Source organism: Heliangelus exortis, chromosome 5 (genome assembly GCF_036169615.1).
Source record: "Heliangelus exortis chromosome 5, bHelExo1.hap1, whole genome shotgun sequence".
NCBI classification, from domain to species: Eukaryota; Metazoa; Chordata; class Aves; order Apodiformes; family Trochilidae; genus Heliangelus; species Heliangelus exortis.
The window spans coordinates 19,393,776-19,418,318 of NC_092426.1; the positions used below are offsets into that span (position 1 = coordinate 19,393,776).

The 24,543-nt window shown below is 36.5% G+C and overlaps 1 long non-coding RNA gene across 1 annotated transcript in view; it reads right to left on the reverse strand.

Moving 5' to 3' along the window:
- Positions 1–7,033: 7,033 nt before the first annotated feature.
- LOC139796703 (uncharacterized) overlaps positions 7,034–24,543 on the reverse strand; it is a 71,764-nt gene continuing 54,254 nt past the window's right edge. Inside the window, exons 2-3 of the long non-coding RNA XR_011726107.1 lie at positions 17,135–17,472; positions 7,034–7,570 (exon numbers count right to left, since the gene is read on the reverse strand). This is a non-coding gene — a long non-coding RNA (uncharacterized lncRNA). The remainder of the gene's footprint in view (positions 7,571–17,134; positions 17,473–24,543) is intronic.

Below are 24,543 nucleotides of genomic sequence, written 5' to 3' on the forward strand. Positions count from 1 at the left end.
AATGTGAGAGACATACACTGCATCAAAAACTTTTCCAGTCACCTAGTTTACCTTTGTGAAGGCTACTCCTGTTCCTGCATTTTGCTGACAGAAGTGAAGTTTGGGGCGGTTTGCTTTTTTTTTTTTTTGTAGGTAATCTGCCCACCAGGCTGGATTCTGATCTAGAGAAGGTTTTGTTGCTCATCAAATTTGAGTTCCTGAGCAGCACATAAGTAATTAACATGTTTTTTATTTAACATCTTTGATCTGCTATATCAAGGAAAAAAGTCTTAATCATAATTTTTATTTGGTTTTATTATTTTAGTTTTTCATTATGTTTTTATTAATGATTTGGAGTCCTTCAGTCAACTAGCTCCTAAACATGAAGAAGACAATCAGTTGTATTTTCAGAAACATAAATATCTTAATTTATTAGACATCCTCAAGTTAGACACATAAATATTTGAAGGATTTAAACTTAGAATTTAGGCAACCACTTTCGGTGGCATCTCTCTGCACCTCTTTAAAATGGTCATAATTTTAATTCCAAGGGATATTGCAATGACAACTGTCTGGAAGACTAAAAGTATAAGTTAGATAAATAATTCAAGGATAAGTAGCTTTTTCCATTTTAACCTCCACAGGTTCCATAAAACTGTTAGTACTTTGTTTTCAGTGTACCGGAAAGTCTCCCAGATAAAAAATTGAAGGCACCACACACCTGCATAGAGCCATGCTCACCCTATCCTCCCTGTGGTATTGAATAGATGTGGTTTCTAAAAGATTGTTATTGCAGTTAAAAGGATTATAAATTTCATAAATTCTGATTATGGACTTGTATTTCTTTTTATTGATCCTTTCGGGGAGGCTAATTTAATAACTTAGATGAGGATGTATCCACATTTGTTGGGAAAATTTGTTCAGGGCAATGAAAATGACATTGTGAAATGGCTTGACTGGTCCTTTGCCAATATATTTCCCATCAGGATACAAGAAGCAGTGTAAGAAAGACCTCAGAATTGTTCCACAATGACAATTCAGCAAGTACACATGCTGCATAATTTTGCCCTTTAGAAGGTTGTCAATATAGAGTAAACAATTTTTTCTAATGCTATCATAATTATACATTGTTGAGGTAATTTTCATATTTTTAGTTTCAAGAGGATCTCAGCATCCAAGAAGCATAGACTGTGTAGTTTTCTTCCTTTCAGGCTGTTATGTTGGGATTTATGCAGTACAGCACATGAGACGATTTATTGCCAGAGTACAAAAAAGTTCTGCCACAAAATATCTCTACAAGAAAAGTCTGCTCTGCTGAAATCTGGCTTTTGTTCCCTGTTTTCCCATTTGAGCTCCATCTGACCTTTGGCAAGTCCCTTAAAACAGAGCCACAAATTACATAGTTCTTTAAATAAAATATATATATATATTCTCAAAGCCCACAGTTAGATCTCACTTTAATGTTAAAATTTCCAAAGATACTTCAATCCTTCCCTCTGGAAAAGCCTAGTGACACAGCACTTTTGCCACAGTTGAGCAGCTACAACCTGTCCTTTCCCCTTTTTCAAAGATAATGCAACAAGCTCCCTTGAAAAGCAATCTGAAGCAACAGCAGGAGAGATTGAGACACAACTGTTTCTATTGAGCATAATTCTGTCTGGATGACATGAGTCTGGAACCAGGTAAAGAGGGAAATGAATCCAGGTATTGATCGTCTGCACAAATGATTTAACAGTGAGGCTGCTGCAGAAAAAGAAACAAAGCTGCTGTCTGCTGATGGTGCCTGCTCACTGGTCCAGACTGAAAAGGCTTAGGAACCTGGTAAGGAGATGAAGCTGTTAGTCCTACTCCCATGCCACCAGATTTTTATTTTTTGGTTTGGTTGGTTGGGCTTTTTGGTGGGTTTTTTGTTTTCTCTTCTAACAGGGACATTTAAAATTACAGAACCCATCACTTCTCAGAGTCTCATGAGGAAATGTATTTCAGCAGTCCTCTTTAGCAGTTCCACCAGGCACAAGTGGGCCTAACTTAGCCCTGCTCTTTATTACTCAGTGGAAATCTTGAAGATTTCCCAATTGACTTCTGGTTACTGACACACCTAGAATTTAAATGACTAGGTCAACACACTGTACCCTTCTATTTCTTGAAGTAACCTTGATGTGGACCAAGTTTAAGAGCAAATTTAAGGTTTTACGTCATAAGGTGAAACATCTGCAAAGGTATTCAAAACCACTTCTCCTCTTCCAACCCTTCTCCAAGAGTATTTTTTTTTCTCAACACTTCTGAATGTTTTCCTGCTTGATTAAGTGCTTCAGGGATGAAGGTGAAACAATACTGGAAGAGATGCTCAGAGAAGCTGTGTATTTCCCCCTTCCTGGAAGTGTTGAGGGTCAGGTCAGATGGGGCATTGAGCAGCCTGGTCTGGTGGGAAGTGTCCCTGCCCATGCTGGTGGATCAGAACAACATGATATATATGGTCCCTTCCAACCCAAACCATTCTATGATTCTATCAATATATGCAATAAAGAAATCAAGGAAGCTTTAGGAAGAACTGAGATAATTACATGCAAAAGTTTATTATATAAATTCTAGCTGCAACTTGATACTCAGATGACTTCTGATTTTGATGTTGCAGAAGTTATGCATCCATGTTCAGCAATTTCTTAAATTTTGCCCAGAGAACTACCTCCCTAACTCAGGCAATATTTATTTACAAGGACAGAGCAGCTCAATTATTTAAGTTTGGGAGAAATGCACTCTATATACTCTACAAGAAAGCTTTTCAAGCATTTTTTCTTAAGCTGTCAGCCAGCTCCTCTGCTTTTAGCTTACATGGATGCAGCAAATCCTTACAAATCTGTTTAAAAAATAGTTTGTTCACAGCTGTCAGACATGTAAAAAGCCAGGTGGGGATGTGTATTAAAAATTCAGTCATTTAAGTGTGAGTGCACTTAGTCCTTGGAATGAACGAAATAACATGGGTGATGTTACATACCAGGCTATATTTGCATTCCAGACATTAATAACCCATTTCACATCTATATGAAAATTTCTATGTTAGTATATCTAATGTTCACAATCATTCTGTTCCTCAAAACCTCCTTTGGAGCAAGGAAATCTTCACTGTGTTCCAAAATTTGGTGAGGAATATATAGAAGCTGTATCTTTTACAGCATGTTTTCTGAGTTCTCTTTATAACATCATTGTATCAGACTGATCTACAAGACAGGGTTTATCACCAATGGGTGAATATTACACTTATACAGTTAATGGTTTGGTAATTACCAAAGCATGGATTTCATAAACTAACAAAAAATTTAGTTGACTACTCTCACTGATAAAACTATGGTCCTGTTCAAAGCCAATGAAAATCTAAACATTTATTATATCCTTTCTAAAAAATTCCCTAAGTCCTTTAAACATTTGGAAAACTACCCTGAACTTAAATAAATACATTGTATGTTATAGGGTATTCCACAATAACAAGGAGATTAAAAATAACAAAATTACTTCCTCATCTATAATTTCTATCATAATGTTATAGATAAATATAACAGTGAACTAATAAATTAAGAGATACCAGCATACAAATCCCTTGATGCACTCACATAATTCCAGTAACTGCTAATGAAAGTTATTTCCTCTACACAAAGATTAAAGAAATCCACAGTAAATCCTGAGATGTGCACAAACAGGTTCATGTTTTGCTAGATAGCAAACCAGAGCAGTTCTTAAACACAGCAAGAAAACAGTTTGTTGATAGCACTAGTTACTTCAGAGATACTGTGCAATTTCAACCTAAGTGTGATTACTCAGTGCTTTATAAAATTTGTAATAAACAATTACAGAGTGATTTAGCCCCATTTTAAATGCCTCTCTACTTAGCACATTATAAGGTTCCATATAATTTAATTTTTCTGAATGGGTCATTTGTAATTTGAATGCAGCACATTGTCTTTTTGGTCTCTATAAAAGTAATGCAATCAAACCTAATTGCCATCTACAGTGGGTGGTATCAATAATAATATTAGATCTGGGTGCTTTATTACAATTATCACATTCAAGCTGAGATCAAAAGGTTAACTCTCAATGCATTCCACAATTATTCACAATTTCAGCCTATTGACTAGGTTATAGATCATAGTAGCAGTTTCTCCCTGGCTAAAGAGAAGAAAATCTTACTTATTTCCTCATCATTGATTAATCCCGAGTGAAATTAATGTTGAATAGCTGCATTGTTCCAGTACATGTATATTTTGACCTTCTTGTTAAAACAAACATGAACCTCAGTAGTATTATCAGTATCATTTATTTGAAAAATCTTCTAGCATTCAGCAAGGAGTGGGTCTCTATTTGCTAAACAAACAATTGTTTTTTGACATTTACAAAAATGTCAAATGTAAGTTCCTACTTACTCATTTAGAAAATGTAATCATTTAGAAATTTCCATTGGTACACAGAGACAAAAAGCATCACCTCTACATATATAATAATAATAATAACCAACAACAATAATAATTATGTTTGTATGGTAGCATAAGTTTAATTATTAATGAATTCTCAAACCATAAACAGGTGCAAACTTCTTTGCCACCTCCATATTTGAAACAAAAGGAAATAGGTGAACTTTAGCATCTGCCCTTATGCTTACATGGCATCAATCTTAGACACTAGCATGGCTCTTCAGCAGCTGAACCCATTATTCCTCAAAGGCTTGATGAAAACAGGTGAAATCTCTCAGAGGCAGAAGGACTGTGATGCTGATCTGTCTCATGCTGCCAATGAGAGTTTGCCCTTGGCAGGGAGTGAACAAATCATGTGCAATGACTTGTTTAAAGACATACAAAACATCACAATTCTCAAAAGTCGCTTTAGCTACAGAACTCAAAATGTCTCAGAAGGCAGCAAGGAGACAGACAGCATTGTATCATTTATATTAAGAATAATTTTGTGCTTAATCACAGATCAGACCAGCAAGCGCAGCATGCAAAGCAGAATGCACCAGAATCTGTGGTGATCTAAACCAGGCTCCATCCTTTTCTGAAATTATTAATTCAGCTAAGAAGAAACCTGTTTCCCTGTCTGTTTAGTTAGCCCAATACTGCAAGCACAGGTTGCAGCTGTAGCAGAAGCTGGGTAAAATGCAGTGATGAATCTATTTCCTCATGAAGCACTGGGCTAAGCTTACCACCACACTTGAAATCTCTCCCTTAATTGCTATTGCTCCCACTATGAGCTCAGAAGCAATCATTTTTTGTGGGAATGCAAACAGTGAGCATCCCTGAGCTCCAAGCCCTCCAGACAGAGCAGGATGATGAAACACATTTCCAAGCTAGTGGAAATGCAGGATAATGTTTTGGATTTAAATTTTCTAGTTCCTTCTGACTTACAGGCACTGGGCAATAACAAACATGGATACTTTCAGAACACATTTAGGATGAAGTCTGGCTTTGAATTTCTACCCAGACCTGTTTCCAGGGTTTCAGTTGTAGAACTACATCCTCAACAAAATGTTTTCCTTTTGTGAACAACACATGCTTTATAAACCCTTGTTCCTGAAGTATCACTGCACTTTTAGAAAGTAATTGTGATTGTCTGTATATTACACATGGAAAATGATGCATAGCTACTGTGATTGACTTTGCCAAGGTCAGGAAATGATTTAGAGGTGCAGCTCAAAATAGCAAATTCCAAGTCTTCTGTAGTAACCACTAGTCTCTGTTTCCTCCATCAGACTAATCAGACTATTGCCTCCGGGAGAAAGAAGATTTGAAGATGTGGAGAGAGTACACATACATGTTTTGTACTCAATACTGATTAAATCAGGTAAAATCCTTTACCCACGCTGCTCTACACTCGTTAAAATATCTGCTGTGCTTATCATTATCTAGCAGTTATTTTTGGCAGTATCTTACAGTATCTTCTGTCACCTTTCCACTAACAAAGCCTCTTTTTCTTATTTTTACATTTCTTAAAATGTGTGTTGCCAGCCCACCCAGCATGCTTCTTAATTAATTATAAGTTGTAATATGTTTCTGGCAGCAGAGACAAAGAACTCTTCTTTACAATTGCTAATGAAAAGATTGCTAATCTCCCACTGGATATTCTATTATTATTAATTAAATATAATTATATAAAATTATTTTTTATTAATGTTGTTATTGTTATTTAACAGCAAGATACATGCATTGGCACGTTTTAGCTGGCTGGGCTTTCATTTTCATAGAGATTCCTGCTATAAGAGCATTTCAATCATGGGTGAATATCCCTGTATCTAAATTTATCTACTTAGCCATTGAGAGGTACTCTTCACAGGGCTCTCTGAACACTTAACAGACACTTCCTTTGTGAAGAGTACTCTGTCATATCCGTAGTCTTTTCTCACACAGGTACAGATATGCACCCTCTTTTTTGTTTCTTTGTTTTGTTGGTTTGTTTTGTTGTTTTTTTTTTCTTATACTTGCAAACTACTTGTTCTTTGGCAAATTCTAACAGAGATGTGAGTTTTCACTTTTTTAAAGTATTTTGTCACCCCTGGAACCTGTAAAAGGAGAGACTGGATTTAAGGAGAGATTGCATTGTCTTCCACTGTTATTACAGCTTCTGTTGTCACAGAGGATGACCATGAAGTTTTTTAGATCCCAAACAGTTTTGAGGTCCAACTACCCATGCAGCTTCCAGGCATGATGAAAAGAATGGCAGGGAGGTAGGAGAGGGTGGGGTGAGGTTATAGTGGCCTAAACTGCTGCTACCAGTGAAAGAAATGGTGTGAGACTACTCTTTCCTTTGAGGATGGATCTTGCCTAAGTTGCTTCAAAAGGCTGAGATGCTTCTATATATTCATACTTAGGGCTTCAGGACATTTTGAAGTGTTTTTACATTAATGCAAGGACATAATTTTTAAAGATGTAATTTCAGTGCCTAAAAAAAAACTTTAGGCTCTTACCTTCTGCTTCTTTGCTGCTTGCTCTGTCATGCAAAGTGGCTCCATACCTTCAGGCAGATCACACAGGTGTGGCTGAGATGGTTACCATCCTCTGTTGCCTGTCCCAGGTTTTTGCTAAAATTTACTAGTACTGCCAGGAAGGTCCATTGAGCAGATCAGTTTTTAGGATAACAGATATTGCCTTTATCTGAAATCATCCAGACCTATGTCAGATTAGAATCAGATATGTCACATGGATTTGTCTCTTCAAAGGCACTGGTAAATTTTGGTTAAGATACGAGGCAGACAGCAAAGACAGAAACCATTTTATCCAGCTTAGTTAAATCTGCTGGCATGAGTTTGAAGTACATGATGCGGATATAAAATGCCTTAAAGTACTGAAATGTTCTGCTGCTGCAATTGATGGGAGAGAAACAGCCTTCTTTCTTAGTCAGGATGACAACTAGTAGTAACCTCCCACAGAGTCTGTATGCAATTGGTATTCACTCTCAGGACTGATCACAGCCATTTCTGAGCAGAGGACTGTCATCACACAGGTTCTGGGGACAAAATTGCAACCTTGTGTGTTCTGTAGGTGGCCATCTATTATTTCAGTGTTGTAGGTTTCCAAGAGCTCTGCTTCAGCTTCCAAATTCCTTCAGAGCCCTACACAAAGACAGAACAAAGCACAGTGGGTTTTAGCATTGTGACACTGAATCCCACGAGCTGTCATCACAGTTAGGCCTCATTTTCTTCGATACCGCTGATGAACCCTAAAGTGACAGGATCTGCTAGAGGAGACATGTTTAGAGAGCCAAATGCAGACATAACTGGGATCCTCTGCCTGCATGGACAACTGGCTCGTGACATTTCTGGTCTGGAAAATACCTGTATTCTGTAAACAGAAAAGAATGTCAGTGGGACTAATGGCTGTTTTCATCCATTCTACTGTAGATTATTACAGAAATTTCAAACTGAGTTTCCAGAAAGCATAAGAAAATACAGTTTCAATTGTACAGAGCAAAACCTGATATGGATTATAAACTACTGTATCAATTTGCCACATCTGAGAAAACTGGATTCAAACTGATAGAACCTTGGCAATCAAGTTTCCTACCTTAGTGTGCCTTAATATACAGCCCAGGCTTTTGAAGGGGGAGACATTTAGGGTGGCAGATCTGGTGCTGTTCTCCTACATAGCTGAATGTCCAAGGCATCCAGTAAATTGTTTATTGCAGGGTTTCTAGATAGTCTTATATCTGGTGTCATACTGGCCTAATAATATATAGATTCTTGTCCTCTATGCAGAATGTAGTTTATTTGGGGGGTTGCTTCTAAGAGGAAGACTCGTCACTAAACTAATTTCAATTGATTCTGAGTTTAGGACAACTGAACCATCCCTCAGCTGAGAGAAATGACTTCAAGACAGAAATTTCCCTTTTTACTTATTTGCCACCTGTACTTGAAAGTATGATATGTTACTGCTACACCTGACAGAAGTACATAAAGCAATTACACTTTTAATAGGATTATCCTTAAAGCTTTTCAAAAGTATTGAATACCAAAATAACTCCCATACTGCCTAGAAAAGGATATTTGATATGATATCAACAAATAGCCTCACAAACCTCTTCAATTTCTGATATATATATATTTAAATTATTATTCAGTTAGACAAACTGAAGAATAAAGCACTGCAGTGTCTTACCTAAAACAAAGAAGTACATCCAAAGGAAAAGAACCTGTAAACCAGTTTCCAAGTTTTGGTCTTCCCTCAATGTTAGTAATTTCACCACTATACTATGGAATTTTAAAATTTAATAAGACAGTCTTGAGAACATAGAACTGCTTTAATTAATGAAGAAGTAATTCACAATATTTGACAGACTTTGAGGATCCTTTCATGGCTATTAATGGGAGCTCATCTATGCTGATGGTGATTATGTATCCCAGAGCTGTGGTTGGAGTGATCAGAATATCTGTTAAAAGTAGAATGGGATCTGAGATAAAGATCCCAAACAGAAATCGAGCAAAGAGAGTGGTGTTCTAGAAACAACCATAGACAAGAGAAACAAAACACTGTGGATGCATGAGCTATGCTGTATTACATCTAATCCCACAGCAACTGTCTTTGTAAAGGATTGTTCATTTGTTTATTTGCAACACTTTGATCTGATCATCTATCTTTGGTTGATTTTATGTCAGGAAGCACATGAGAGCAAACTCTGTGATACTGCATAGCGCTGTTTGTTATGCAGAAATCTGTATTAATGTCAACTTATTAATTTTTTACTATATACAAAGCACTTGGGAATGGACATCTTGTAACGTCTGCAAAAACAGTGAAAGCAAAACCCCTTGTTACTCCTCTTTGTTAAGGGCAACTCATGGGAAGGAATGTGTTAGTCTATCACTCACAAGCTTCTTAGCAAGGACTGAGGCATACGAGGTAGTAAAACATTTTAAAGGAATTTCTGCAAGAGAGGCTGTCATATTTGTAAGACTGCTCCACACAAACAGCATTTTCCAGTGTTTTAAAGGTAGAAAGGAGGCAGAAAAGGGCAGTTTGAAAAATTTAGATGTGTGGCGATGCACATGGAAAAATGTAGATATTTCTCCGTTTAATTGCCTGTATCACAATGTACTGTTTCTTTGGTATTTGAAGCAGATTTTCAAATCCAGTGTTATATACCTGCTATACTATGGGAATCATTCTCACTTGCATCTGAACTAAGTCTTATTCACTTGCATGTAGGTAGTAATGACTCTTTGAACATGTTCTGCTACTGCAAGAAACTCCATGTCTCCATGTCTTTAGTATGCAGTCTCCAGCAGGAACACTTCCACCTGTGGAACAGCCTGATCTCAGGTAAGGCATCACTAAATCTTTCCTCAGTGTCCCCATCACCTGTAAAAAGAGAGAGGTAACGCTTGCTCACCACATACTGTGTATTTGCTTCTCTTAAGATTTCATTAATCTGTTTAATGGCTACAAATCATACAGGAGGTGTAAATGAATATTCACAGAAATTCAGAGGTGTAAATTGGTGTTTGCTAATAGAATTTTCTCACTGTGCAACACCTTGCTTAGCAAAGTCTGTCACCTGATGCTATTACAGCTGATAATTGAGTCAGTCTCACCAGGAGTGTTTCACTCTTCTGGACAAACTTCCCTTGGGAGTCTTTTCATGCTGAAATATGCTATTTTGAATGTTGTTGGTGAAGTATTCTTTAATCTTTTATATTCCCCAGGCAGTCCTTAAATCACTCTGGAGAATTTTCTCTGAGCTTACAAGAGATGGGCATCAGTTATTAAGGTTTTTTTCTGTTATTAAATTTCCCTGGCATTATGAATTTATACTAAGACAATACTTTTTTATCCACAGAATTACATAATTTCCTGCTCCTCCTATCTTAAGAGACAATTGATGCTATTTCTTATTTTTTTTTTTTAGAAAATCTTTCTGAGTTCTGTGATGGATGCATCTGCATGTGATGGATGCACCACAACTATTACCTCTTTTTGCTACAAGGCCAGCCCAATGGCTTACTGAATAATTCCAAAATTTCTCCATTATCCAGGAAAATACATGTGTAATTTATCCTTACAAGTAGCAGCAGAGACAGATTAAGTCCATTTAAGAATTACTCTACACTTTTGTGGAACAATAGGATTGAGTCTCCAGAAATCTTTTACAAAGAAAGGTATAGGAACTTCAGTTTAAATGCAGGTTCAGAGACACTGTTATTGCGTTGTTTTCGCTCTGCGTATGCTTAGAAAATGTCTCCTAAATGAAGAATGCACAATTCATGAATATTTGGAGTGTTTATAAGGTAAACTGTCAAGTTCATGTCAAGACTTCATAGTTAGTTAATGAAGTGAAATAAAGAATAAGTTGAAAAGAACTCTAAAACTTTAGTTAAGTAAAGCCATGTTTTCATAATGTAAAGTGTTTTGTGACAGTAAAGGCCTAAGCTGCTACTATTCTCATGTTAAAGCTCACCTTCCTTGTCAGCTGAGCTGAGACAGTTTTAAAAAAGACCTCACTATGAATAAGAGAAAGGACCTTACCTAACTTCCTCCTGAAAAGAAAATGAAACAAGTTGGCATTTTTTTTAAGCCAGATAGATCCCTATTCTTTTCAGAACACTGCCCTTCAAACATTTGATTCAAGTAGGAAGGAAATAACAAAACCACAGTTTTCTTGATGAATAGTTCATCATGCTGAGCTCTGGTCTAAATTTTTGTGGTTAATCTAGTTTTATAAAACTTGCCTAAGATGGCTGAAATCCTTTTCGTAGACTCCAAGAGAGGGAACCAAGTCCTGCTGATTCAGATGTCCAACAATATTGTAATAATTGGTTTAGTTTTCCCTCAAATAAAACTATAATATCAGCAATTATTATGACTTAATTATAAATATCATGCTCTTCCATGTTCTGAAAGTGCTCACTACTTGCATTTTACTGAAATAGATTTTTATCTCCATCCCCTTAGCCTCCCCCAATATATATCCAGTCCTCACTTCTGCAGACAAAAAAATTCCAACAAAATAGAACTTGAAAAGAAAAAGTAAATTGTTCTTAGCAAGACCCTTAATATATATGCAACCTATATGGTCTTAGGAAACTGGTGGCTGAGGAAGAGTCAGTGTTTTGGTTTGTAACGGACAGATTAAAAACCTAAGAACATTTCAAGGTTGTCAATGTTATACAAGAGCCACCACAGCTCTTGTTGGTTGGCAGAAGCTCAGAAATTCACATAAAGGCAAAACACTGTTTTAAAGACCTCTCCAATTATGCCTTCTACCGCTCTGCAACATCTAAGCTCCATTCGAACCCTGATTCCACCCTCATCTTCTTTCCCCATCCTATAATAAATATTTAATCTTTCTACTCACAGAATGAGATTTCTGTTCTTTTTAAAAACATTTTCTTTCTCTTTGTTACATATTAAATGTGTCCTTCTGGCACTGAAAATCCCTTTCCTCCAGTCACATGACTATGGCCATTAAAAATCATATGTTCCTGAGGAGATAATGTACTTACATTGTTTTAGTGTGAAAATATCAATTGTACCTCAGGCACACAATACAATCTGCTCAATAGTTTTAAGCCAAAAGACCTTGTTTTCAGGTATCCAGTGCTATTACAGTGATTGCCTTCTGCTTCTGCTGTTGCTTGTGTTGATTTTCCTCATCTGTCTAAACTGCAGGTGTGACTATAAAGTTCCTAGGAAGGCCTATCCAGATCTCAGCTCAGGATTTATTAACAGCTATTGAAAAGCATCTTCCTAGAAAATCTGAGCATATAGATATGGGTTGAATAGTCAGGATTGTATGCACACCCTTTAACATGCTCAGTGTTCAGGAGTCCACTAAAGAGTCAGTATTTTAGAGTTACCTGTGTCTGGGGGATAAAACAGTAACCAGAGAAGCTTGGGTTATATTTCTGGGTCTGGCTGGGACTGAGTTAATTTTATTCATGGCAGCCTCTATGGTGTTATGTTTTGGATTTGCAACTGCAAGGGAGCTGATAACACACACCAGTGTTTTGACTATTGCAGAGCAGTGCTTGCATGATGTCTTTTTCTTCTTTCTTCTCTTTTTCCCACAGCACTAGCAAAGGGTGGGAAAAAGCTGACAGAGGGAAAAAGCTGACAGAGGGCAACTTGTCAGTTTGGACAACTATCCCAAACTGAGGAGGGGGGGCAGTTTGAGGTCTCCATTGTTTTGGGACTGGCTGAATATCAATGTGCTTCTGAGAGGTGGCAAGTGATTCTCTTTGCATTACTTTCCCCCGCTCCCCCCCATTTACTTCATTTATTAAACAGTCTTTATCTCTTCCAACAGTTTTCTCACTTTTGATGTTCCTATTCACTCGCCCATCCAGCTTGGTGGGAAATAAGTGAGCAGCAGTGCGGTGCTTAGGTGCTTGCTGGGGTAAACCCACCACAATTCCATGAAAGAAGCAAGAAAAAAATAATAATGTGCAATTCAATCCATTTTCAGTGTTCACAAAAACAGCAAATTGCTTTTTCTATATACAGCATTGTTCACAAATGTCCCTAGCAGAGTCCATTGCTGAAATTGCAGTAAACGTAGCAATGAAAAGTAACACTCCAAGCCTCTACATCCTCACACACAGCTAAAGCAAAACAAATCTGATTCATTTGAAATCAGGAGTTCCTCTTTTACTTCCATCCCTACTGACAAATGCTGACACTATGAATTAATCTTCTTTTTCATGTGACTCAATACAGAATCTTGAAGGGTTTCTTCATCTTTCCCAGCCTACCTTGAGCAGCCCATTGTCCTGCTATTGCCCTCTGGCTTCCTCATAGGAACCTACTGCTTGTCTGAGGAGCCCCCACATGAATGGAGTCTTCTCTGGCTGCCCGAAATCCATAACTGTATTTTCTTGTCTTTCCTTATTTTTGCATACTGTAATTTCAGCAGTATTCAGAGTAGCACACAGAACAACTTTACCTTAGATCTATTTGGTGGCTTTGGAAATTACTTGCAAATCAGATGGGTGATTTGACATCTCAACAGCCTATTCAGTGGTGTTTGTAGGACTCACTAAGCCCTCAAATGTCTCCAGAGAGAAGCCAGAAGATTTAAATTGAGACAGTAGGAGATAAGCAGGCCCTGGACCTTAGAAGTCTTCTTTGTCCTCTCTTACTGAAGAAAGAGTACTCCTGGTATCACAAGCACTGAGAAATATTTCATTTTATTCTTGTGTGAAAGTGGTGGAATGGAATAATCCAGAGTTCTTATTGGTTACAAGAAAGATTTTGCATTGAAGTCTTTCTTGTCTCAAGGAATTCCACACCGGGATTTGTAGATGACCGGATCTGTGGTAGCGATACCCCAGCATGCACACAACATCTAAATTAACCCAATAGAGAATTTTCTTGCCAAATACTTATTTGGATTATATGCTGCTTCATAGATACATAAATGCTCTTTTCTAAAAGCATATACTATTGTTTTGCAGAGCAAACCAATCAGAATCAGATTCTGACTTTAGAAGAGCAATCATCAGTTGAAATTAGCAAATCTGGAAAAATGATCTATAAAAAAAAGAGATCAACGTAACAGTATATACAAAGTTGGACTGAACAGTCATTCAGGTCTGAGAGTCTGCTTATTTTCAGGCTTGCCTACAGAGCTGCTCAGGTTTTATCTAATATGCCCAAGACTGATCTTGACCTTCTGCTGCACCATCATCACATCTTTCTTATTTGACTTAGCATCTCCTCACAGCCTTCATGACTTGGCATTGCATCCTGACCTGCCAGATATGATATGAAAGAATTTATTTTATTTCTTGCTATTAGTCTTATTTTAGGATTTTTTTCAAAAATCTCCTTTGTCAAAATAAGAAAGAATCATCAAAGCAAAAGACTGAAAGACTGAACTAAATTTGGGGGGGGGGAAAGAAAAGAAAAAACCCCACAACAATTTGTAACTTCATTGATCTGAGTAGAGGTAGAAAAAAGAATCAAGCCCAGGTAGTTAGTGCTCTACTACCTGGAGTGTTAGATCACCCTACCTCTTGCATTACTGTCACTTTTTTTCTGCTTATTTGTGTGACCATTCTTTATCCTTCCACAATACTGAGTAATTTCTTATTTCTGTGCAATTCACTATTGTATTAGAATATTGTTTCCTAAAATAGCGTGTGAATAGTCCATTGAGGATGCTGCAATACTGTGGAATTAGACTGGTTATTAGTACAAGGACATATATCAAGGGCAGATTAATGAAAGTGTCACAGACAAAAAAACAACAAAAAATCTTATTATCATATGCATGTATCTTGTGTGGTCAAAGGAAAAAGAAAAACACAGCTCATAGTTAAGTACTGAGATCACACTGGGCATCAGACACTGCCTTCTGGAGGGAGGATTGACCACCACAGATCTGGGGTTTTATGATATACATGTGACACTCCTCCACTCCTCAAGGTGCTTTCAACTCTGTTTCCCAAAGGAGCTGTACTGTTTTTTTCTGATGCCAGAGGCATATGATGCTGTGTAGCCAGTCAGTTGGAGATTCTCACTCAGTAGTCATTACCTCTTAGTAAATAATCTCTGCTCTTCTCTGGGACAAATTTATCCAGAATTTGCTCTTCAATCTTAATGACATATGATTACATATTTGATATACAGCCCAGCAACATGCCTTTTGTAATTGTAAAATATCACGTTAAATTATACAAATAAACTTCATCCATTGAGGATTCACTTTCCACTTTGATCATAACAGTTGACTTTTCCTTCACACTTTCTCATTATTTATTTCCATAACTGATATTATTTTTATAAATTGTTTGTTTTACAAATGTTCCTGATACGTTCATTTGATGAATATTGACTGATGATAGCAGTACAAAAGAAAGATGAGGAAATGAATCAAAAAATGTTTTTGATTCAGCCCAGGACTGAGCAATAAGGTGCTTCATTTAAAGAGAATGACTCCACCCAGAAAGAGACAGCAGCACAGACTGCAAAAAGAGGGAAAAGACCTGTCAGTTCTAGTGCAGGAGGTGAATTTTTTTCCCTTGTCTACTGGTAAGAGAGCCTACACGTATCGTTCTGGGATGAATAGAGCTTAATTGCAGACAAATTTGTTCTTGCTGTGCCCCTAAATTCACTCTGCTTTCGAAGACTGCTCAGATGAGAACAAGTTCTTTATAATGCTTGAAAGTCAGGGACACAGAAAGAATTCCTCTCCGATGGGTATAGGTATACTTAACTAACTTCTTACAGATTTGTTTATGAGTCTCTGAATACAGTACATGCCTTTTTATGTCTACACGTGTGTATTTTTGTTCATTATCTTGGAAGATACATTAAGTATTGTATGCATACTAGTGTTTTCATACTTTGGAAATAGTCTGTGAAATTATATTTGATTCTGTCAGCTACCTTTTTTAATCTCTTGAAAACTTCTCTGAGACAACTAAAATCATCATTTTCTTCAAGGACTTTAATTTGTGATGTTTCAGACTGTAATTGACCAGTCAGCCTGTAAAAGCAACAATAAGTGCTTCACAATGCTTTACACATTTACATTCAACGGTTGTTTCTGTTGCACCAAGGATCTACTTTACCATCCCGTTGACCCTGTGGCTCCATTTTCAACATGAGTTCAAAAGCTCTCAGAAACGTTCATGTATAGTTATGCATGCAGGTAACAAGTACCTACAAACCTAACAAGTTGACAGCCAGATATTCCCATGCCTAGACATGTGTCCCAGATAATTATACCATGCAAACACTAAAAATAAAAAGGTAATACACGTGTAGCAAAACTGTCTCACTAGTCTACAACTAATGTAGAGTGCCACTGAGACTTGAGTTGTAGCCCTAGACCATGATCACTGCCTAGGGTGGCAGGAGGATCTTTGTCGTGTGACACAGCATTGCCTGTAGTCCACGGGACTCCCAGTTCTGCATTAATATATCTAATGTTTAACCACCCGAATGTTGTTCATCCAGAGAAAACTGAACTATTTTGCCCATATTTATGAGCACACAGTAAAATGGTGCAGTCAAGCAACGTGCAGATAGCGTGCAGGCAGCCTGCACACAGAGCCTGCACCTGTATAGCATACAAAGGACCAGAATCCTGGGGAGACACACACAGTTCCCATGCAGACAAAGACTGGCATTCTCACAAACTTCTGAAGGACTTATTCTCCTCAATTCATAGCTCTGGCAAATGGGTTTCTGCAGCTGTACCTAAAAATCTATTTATTATCTTATGTACAAACTTACCTTTTAAAAGGCACTGTGCAGACAAAGGGAGCTATTCATGTGCCTTTCTCAGTTAATTCTTTTTTTTTTTTTTTTTCAATTTTTTCCCAATGAATTTTTGATGATTTTCTATTCCCAAAAGCCAAAATTCAGTATGTAAAAATACTTTTAAAAAGATGAATCAACTTCTAATGTAAAATCCAATAAGCTCAGCTACCACATTCACATCCCATGAGTATATGAAGAGAAAAAGCAATGATGCCCCAAATTTGTACCTTTATCAGAGATGCTCAGTTAAAGTTAACGGTAAGTTATTGAAGTGCTTAGAAACAAAACTGATACTCAGAAAATGGACCTCACATAATGATTTTTCTACCCAGTTTATTTATTCTTAATCCAATAGCCATTAATACACTCTAAACCCCAGGGAAATGAAAGTGCAAATGCAGAGTTGTTTTCCTTACCTTGTTTTCAGGGAAAAGCTGAATTTCAAGTCATTAGAAAGCACCATAATCTGTTATCATAGAACTACTTCCTCCTATGGCCATGGTACTTCAGGCCTGGCAGAGGGATGGTCTCCTTGCAGGGGGCACAGCTGGGAAGCACCATCTTGTGTAGGCAAAGCTCCTCCTCAGGTTCTTCACAGCTCATGAGATGGCTCTGACAGCGTTAAGTCCATGAAGACTGCAGCCATGCTCTGTGAGTGGCAATGACCCATGCCAGAGATGCTTGGCTCTAATTCCTTTACAGTTGAAATGATCCATGCAGTCCCAATACTGCTACTCGATCCCTGCCAGTAAACCTGGGCAAGCAATGAAAAAAAAAAACAGCAAAATTCAGAGTGAATTGCAAAGGATTCTAGGTGGAGAGAGTGCATGAAGCAGTTTTAATAAAATGGAGATGGATTTATGTGAGGTTGTTACAAATCATTGTTTCATTTTTGCAGTTTATTGATTTGTTTGATTTAAGAAAAATAATGATATCTATTGGGGAAAAAAAACACCAAGCAAAAACCAAAAAAAATATTGGGAAGAAAAATCAATGCTCCGTTTTGGGGTTTTTTTTGTTTGTTTGTTTTTTGTTTTTTACCCTGTGTTTCCCAAATGAAATAACTGAGAAAGGATTACACTTCCTTCATTTTAGACATTAAAAGATAAATGCTGAATCCTAAGCTTACAAACATGTTTCTCCTGGCATGAGAAGGATTTGTGAATAAAGCCTGTACTGTCTGACAAAAAAACAAAAGGAGTTATATTTAAATGGCAAAGGCCAGGATTCATCTAAACTGAAGTTAGTCTAGAGAAGAAGACACTTTACGTACCTAATTAAGGAGGTAACAGATTATTACCAAGAGTCCTCTATTCCTTTCTTCAGTGACTATAAAGGGAGCCTAGAGTGATCATCCTACAAATATGGAGCTTTAAGATATCTATGTTAGGACAGGTGTTTTTCACTTCTGAATATTTCAATACTCTTTTTTCCCTTTTTTCAGTAATACATTTTTTGCAAAATTTAAAGATTACTTTGCTCTTCCAAGTCCCTTTTGTACTGTATTTCACTTGAGTCAAAATGTTTCCTCTGCTGAGTTCACTTTCTCATCTGATGCAGTGAAGCATTAAGCATCTGCATAAGTCAAACATTGTGAATATTTCTGCTCGAGGCCAAGAACTGTGCTAAGTAAAATTTACATTTGTAAGTTCTTTGCTGAATGTTGTTTAAAGTATGGATCTTGTTAAAAAAACATTCCAGACAGTTCACATGTTGCTTATATATGCTTTATTCAGCTCTTGCTCTGATATTCTTTATTTATAACTGAACATGTGTAGCTGCTTTATGCTTACTACTCTTTCCCATAGTGGGTATATATTTATTAAGTACCCTGAAGCAGGATGAAGATTCTATTTGAGAATGAAACGTGCAAGTTTTGTAAAAAATGTCCTAGGAACATTATCTGAAACTGGTTTATTACACTCCCTCTGTATAAATGATACTCCTAATTTCAGTGGTTTAGTTCTGGATTGCGTGAATCTGAAGAGTATGAAAAGAATGAGATGTGAACTATTGTATGCCAGTACAGTAATTGAACTCATGTTTTATATTAACAGCATCTCCATGAGTCACTTGAAGCTGTCCATTATACATCAACAATTTTTCTGACTGCTTGCATGAAATAATCAACATTACAGAACTGGGTCCTGTCCCTGGGAAATTACTGCTTCCATACCAGTACATTTGAGGTCAAGTAGCAATATCCCCACCTCCCTTCCACTTGATTTTAGTTTCTTAATAGAAGATGTCTTGATAAAGGTAAAGAACTGTACAGAGGACGATCAGATGCCATAGAGAATCCATACAATATGAAATGATTGTTTAAGAGAATATAGACTTAGGCTGAATAATTATGCAAAAGATAAATTATCTAGCCATGTAATTAAGTAAGAATTACAATGACAATAAAGGTACAGTTAAATTCTTATTGAAACTTTAAAATTGTGAGAAATGTTAATATATTTAATTAACATTTAAAGATAGCTGCAGCATGTTAATTAGATATCAATTTACATTTCTCATAAATGTCAGCTTTTTTAACAATTCAGCCTTCATTTAGAATACAGTTCAGCTGTGGGTATTGCTGGATACAATAGAAGTGACTCGTACCAAAGCCACATTTTCTTTTATACCTTCATATCATGGTCAGGATTAAATCAGTTATACTGAAATTCCATTTTCTTTCTCCCTTCCCTTCACTTTTCCTATTAACTATAGGTACTTAATAAATATAAAGTACCTTGTCTTCAAATGTGACAAGCTAGACCTTGATAGCTACTGGACAGTTTTAATATTGATATCTTTGCACCTCACCTTCACATGTCTAAAATATTGATAACATTAAAGATGATATATTCACCAAGACTATAACTTGTAATGGTAAATTTATTAACTGATGATGCTACTAAGTACAGGAAATTGAACCCAGAATCTCTGGAAGCCTTTTACTAACTACCACACACAAAAAACCCAAGAATTTAAAAAGCTAATTATAGCAACACAACAGTTACTTTAAAAAGTCATTTGCAAGAAGAAAATGTCACAACAGTTTGCCAAGTAAGTTTATAACACTTCTTCATTTTCAATAGTTTCTTAATCATAAGGCTAAATAACAATGGTTAGAAAGATAAGTGGATTTGTGCTTTTTTATTTTTCTCCCTCTGTTTTTTGTTTTCTCTCTAGATAATAAGATAAAAGAAAAAACAGCAAGGTTTTTCAACACACCATTAAATGAAGATTTGCTTAGATTTTCTTTGATGAATATGTTATATAATGCCTGGAATTATGCTGAGAAAAGATACAGAGGCTTGAGCAGGCAGAGCAGGAGATGGAATGGGAGACAAGGAACAGAAGAAAGCTAATTCTCAATTAGTTCCCTGCATTTTCTTCTGATTAATTATCATGCATCCCATTTGGAGAGTGTGGTGTTCAGTATTATGGGGAACATTTTCAGAACTGTAAGTAACCTGATCTACTTCAGATTTTAGTGAAAAAATGGCTAAAAATAGCAAAATGGTACCATGAAAACACACAAAATAATAGCCTGCATGTTTCAAAGAAGAAAGCTCTTTTATGGATTCTGATATTTCATCTAACACAACCAGAGCTTTCACACTTTTTGCCTGGTCTGCCTCTGGGAGGACAGTGCTCTCCCACCCACGAGAGAGCCCTGGGCCCAGCTCTACACTTGCCAAGAGCTGGGCTCTTGGTGTCACTGTCCTACATGACTAGCAGTCAATAGTGAGGAGTGGCTCAGGAATGGTGGAATAAATTTATTTAAATGGAGAGGAGGCAGGTGACTCAAACCAAAGACTGCAATAAAGCCCATATTTTTTATTCTAAGAATTTCAGTGATTTCAAGTGGTTTTAGCACAGAGACTGCCTTGCACTGACTTGGCAACCAGATGCAATACTACACAACTTATGAGACCAGTAAGAAAGCATTAGACACATAAACCAAACAGGCTGTCATATACAATTAAAAGTATTAATCTTAGTAGCACTTTTAAAAGCAAAGAAAATTACAGTATTCTACTGGAAGTTTCCCAAAGTTGTTTCAGTTCTGCAAGAATTTCTAAACTCAAATAAACAAAATTCAACACCAGGAACACACTGGCACTTAGTATGCTGACTATATTCTTATTTTCTGCTTCTTTCTCATTCAGGTTTTAGTCCCTAGTGGCTCAAGAGTTATTTCACCACTTCCTTGTAGAAAGCCTTCAATACGCATACAAATTCAATGGTTAAGATTTTTTACCTGATACATCTTCTAGATTTTCCCATTCTTAAGTTTACTCAAATGAAAGTAATGAACAGATGTCTACTTAGGACATTTACTACACCTTTTTTGAAAAAAAAAAACAGGACAGTTTCTGAGTGCATTCTGACCTTATCTGTCATGAGAACTAAAAGATCTTCTGAAACAAGTCCTAGAATGATGGAAATTGTTAAGACTCTTCCTACTCATTATGCTGGACTTGTAGTTTGACTATGTGTTCAGATTATTACAAGTGTTTAGAAATATACTGTTTAGCTACATGGGAAGCAAAATTATAGTATTCTGTGTCTATTTCTTGTGTTTATTTGCTGATGCCTAGTAATATGGTTGACATACGACTGTTGACTTCAAACCTGAGTTTTGGTTGACTATCTTATAGTGGAAATTGTCCATCGGACTCAAAGGTCATTAAGGCAGTGAAGAATCTGCCACTTTTCAAAGGCTTCCCCTACTTGGAGATATGCAGAATTAACATTTTTGTTCCAGGTCAGAGCAGAAAATATACTTTCCAAGGGTAATTATTTAGGGCATTCATCAAGTCTCAATATTTAACAAGATTACACTGATTTTGAGGAAATTCTTTAAAAATATAGCTGGTTGACTTGGTTTTCAGTTAGAATGTGGATCAGAGAAATCTACATTAGAGCCCAGCTGTTGTAGGCTTTCTCTCTAGTCAATGGAGAAAGATCAGCATCTTAAGACAATGAGTAGTATCTTGGGCAAGAAGATTCACCTGCTAGAATGCTTTTCCCTGTTAACATTACAGGGAGCTAATAACCAATCCACATAATAATTAAGGTTTTTCAGCTAAGGGACTGAAGAAGGGATGAGCCTGGATCAGAAAGTCAAGGAAACCCAAGACTCATGGCTTCTCAAGAGCTTCCACTACAAAAGTTCCTGCCTCCACTTAATTTTCCAGGCTCATGGTCGACAGGTCTACAAAAAAGCAGTAAGTCCATTTTGCAGCAATTCTTTCAGATTTTTTGTTTAAAGCAGAATGATAAAATGTCTTCAGAATTCTCTCATATAAAAAATTGCTAGTCATCATCCAGCAGCTCCAGCTTAGTCAGCTTGTGGTAAAGATCCAGAAGGATCATTTTTAAGGGCTGGTTGAAAGCAGCCCTTCTGGGAGTTTTCAACGACTGCTGCAATTAACCAGGGTTCCAATGTAATGTGGTTATCATAAAAGCTTTCATTAATACATTTTTCCTCTTAGATAGCAATAGCTGCACAGAAATATTAAGAAAGCTTTCTCTGCACACATTAACTCAGAGAAGAGCATTCATTTTTCATTTGGTGACTGATTTGGTGAAGAAACCTTATTTTTTCCAGTCAGGTTAAGCCCTGTTATGCAAGCTCTGCATTTAGGTCAGGACAGGCATTCCTGTGAGAGGGTGAAATAGCCATATGAAATCTAGTACAGTTCAACTCTGTTCTTATGCTCTTGTTAATTTTTTTTTTCCTAACTTGTTTCTAGATTTTTATTTACCATGACTATATTCACAACATATTAACAAATAGAATCATCCACATTCCAACCCTTATTGGTGAGTTTTTTAATCTTGAGCCATCAGCATAATTTGAAACCAGGTATTATTAAACCAATTAGATTTTTGTAATTGATTTTTGCATTTTATGCAATAAGGGTAATTCATTGATGTTCATTTTGGAAATGAGGTAACAATGACTTTTGAAACATTGCCAGCTCACAAAAAAGTAAAGTCAATATCAATTCATTAGCAAATTGATGGGACTGATTTTATTGTAAATAGCTAACAACTGTGCAGCTAGCAGCCCTGAGTTAGTAGTTATTCAGAACATCAGGTGTAAGGCTTCAAAGTAATGAAAGACTTAGGAAATAAACAGACTTTTTAATCAGGAGTTCAATACTGCCTTCACAAGTTAAATATTTTCCACCTTAAAAATAGTTGTATCTTTGAACACAGGCATAGATACAGTTGAATGAGCAGTTATATTTCAAATTGCAAAAACTGAAATGGAAATAATTTCAGATAGCTGTCAAATAATTCTTCTTTTCTTTTCCTATGTGAAGAAAAAGCTTTTGAAACAAAATGTTTGAAAGAATTGTTATTTTCAAGTGGATAACTAATAGTTTACTCTGAGTAACTAATAGTTTACTTCATTTGCTTGTCTTTTTCAAAGATTTTGTTTGCTGTGTTAAACTGAGGTACGTTTTGGATTGAAACATCATTTTGAAATGAGAACTGGAAACTCCTAGAATTTTTCTGATTTCCCACCCATTTTTCTAGCTTAAACACTGTAAAAAATTCAGAATGAATTTGTGAATTGTTTCAGCCAAATGCATTTTTCACTGAGAAAAGCTTTTGTCTGAAGACTTCCCCCCAGCTACAGTCCTGAATAATGCATTGCAAGTAGCTTTGCCCATGAGAACAGAGGCAATTGTACATTTCACAGATGTTCCTCAGGATATAATCCCTCCAGAGCTCTCTTCAGAAAGAAATCCCACTTTAGTCCTTATAAAGTTCAGCACATGCTGTTTTATCACTGTGTCCAGCTGCTGCACTAAGGGATAACTGAAACCAAGACTCTGAGACTCTGCCTATTCCCTAGTGCTTCTTTTTTTCTTCAGTAAAACACAGTAGCTTGTGGAAAATGCAACATAAAAATTCAGTCTCCAGTCCTAAACCCACACTTGTCCATCCAGCTTGACATATTGTTACAAGAAACAGATTGTGTTTCAGTTCTCTCATAATCTTTGAAATTTCTTTGGGGTTTGCTCCCTGTGTAATCTATATCTCCTCTGTATTTTAGAGTATGAGAACAAGTGAAGGTACAATTTAGCTTTTTGACTTTGCCTCACTTTTCAAGTGCTAGATAGTTTTCTGCAACATTTCTGTTACTCTGAAGAAAATACAAATTAAATAGAACTTCTGGAGAACTTAAATGCAATGAAAAACCAACTATCAAATATTGTGTTTAGCTAAGGGTTATTTTTCTGGTTGTTCCACACATTCATAGAATTTCTTTAGTCAAAAGCAACAAGGAATTGCTGGCCAGATTACTATTTTCCTATCTATTAGAACCTGGAAAAAGACAAATTTCTTATTAGTATTTCTCCTTTGTCCATTTACTAATTTTAAGTTCTAAATATGAAAATGTATAGCGTATCTAGTTATCCATTAAATGCCCAGTATCAAATGACCCTACCTGGAAGACTTTTACTACTAGGATGATAGAAAATTAGTTCTTGTGCTTAAATTTCATTTAGCAGATTTGAGAGAGTCCACTAGGTCAGCTTAACCTTAAACCCATACAACCCAGATAATTCTGATCATCAGTCAGAAGCATTTAGGTTGCCATTGCTGATCAGTATTGAAATATTTTCAAGGGTATGAGCTGGTACTTTCAATATCTTGTCTTATTCAAAATAAAATGGAACAGGAAAGACTTGATCAGCTTGGAGAAGACTCTGGGGGAAACCTTATTTCAGCCTTTCATTGCTTAAAGGAGGCCTATAAAAAAGACGGGGACAAAATTTTTAGCAGGGCCTGTTGTGACAGGACA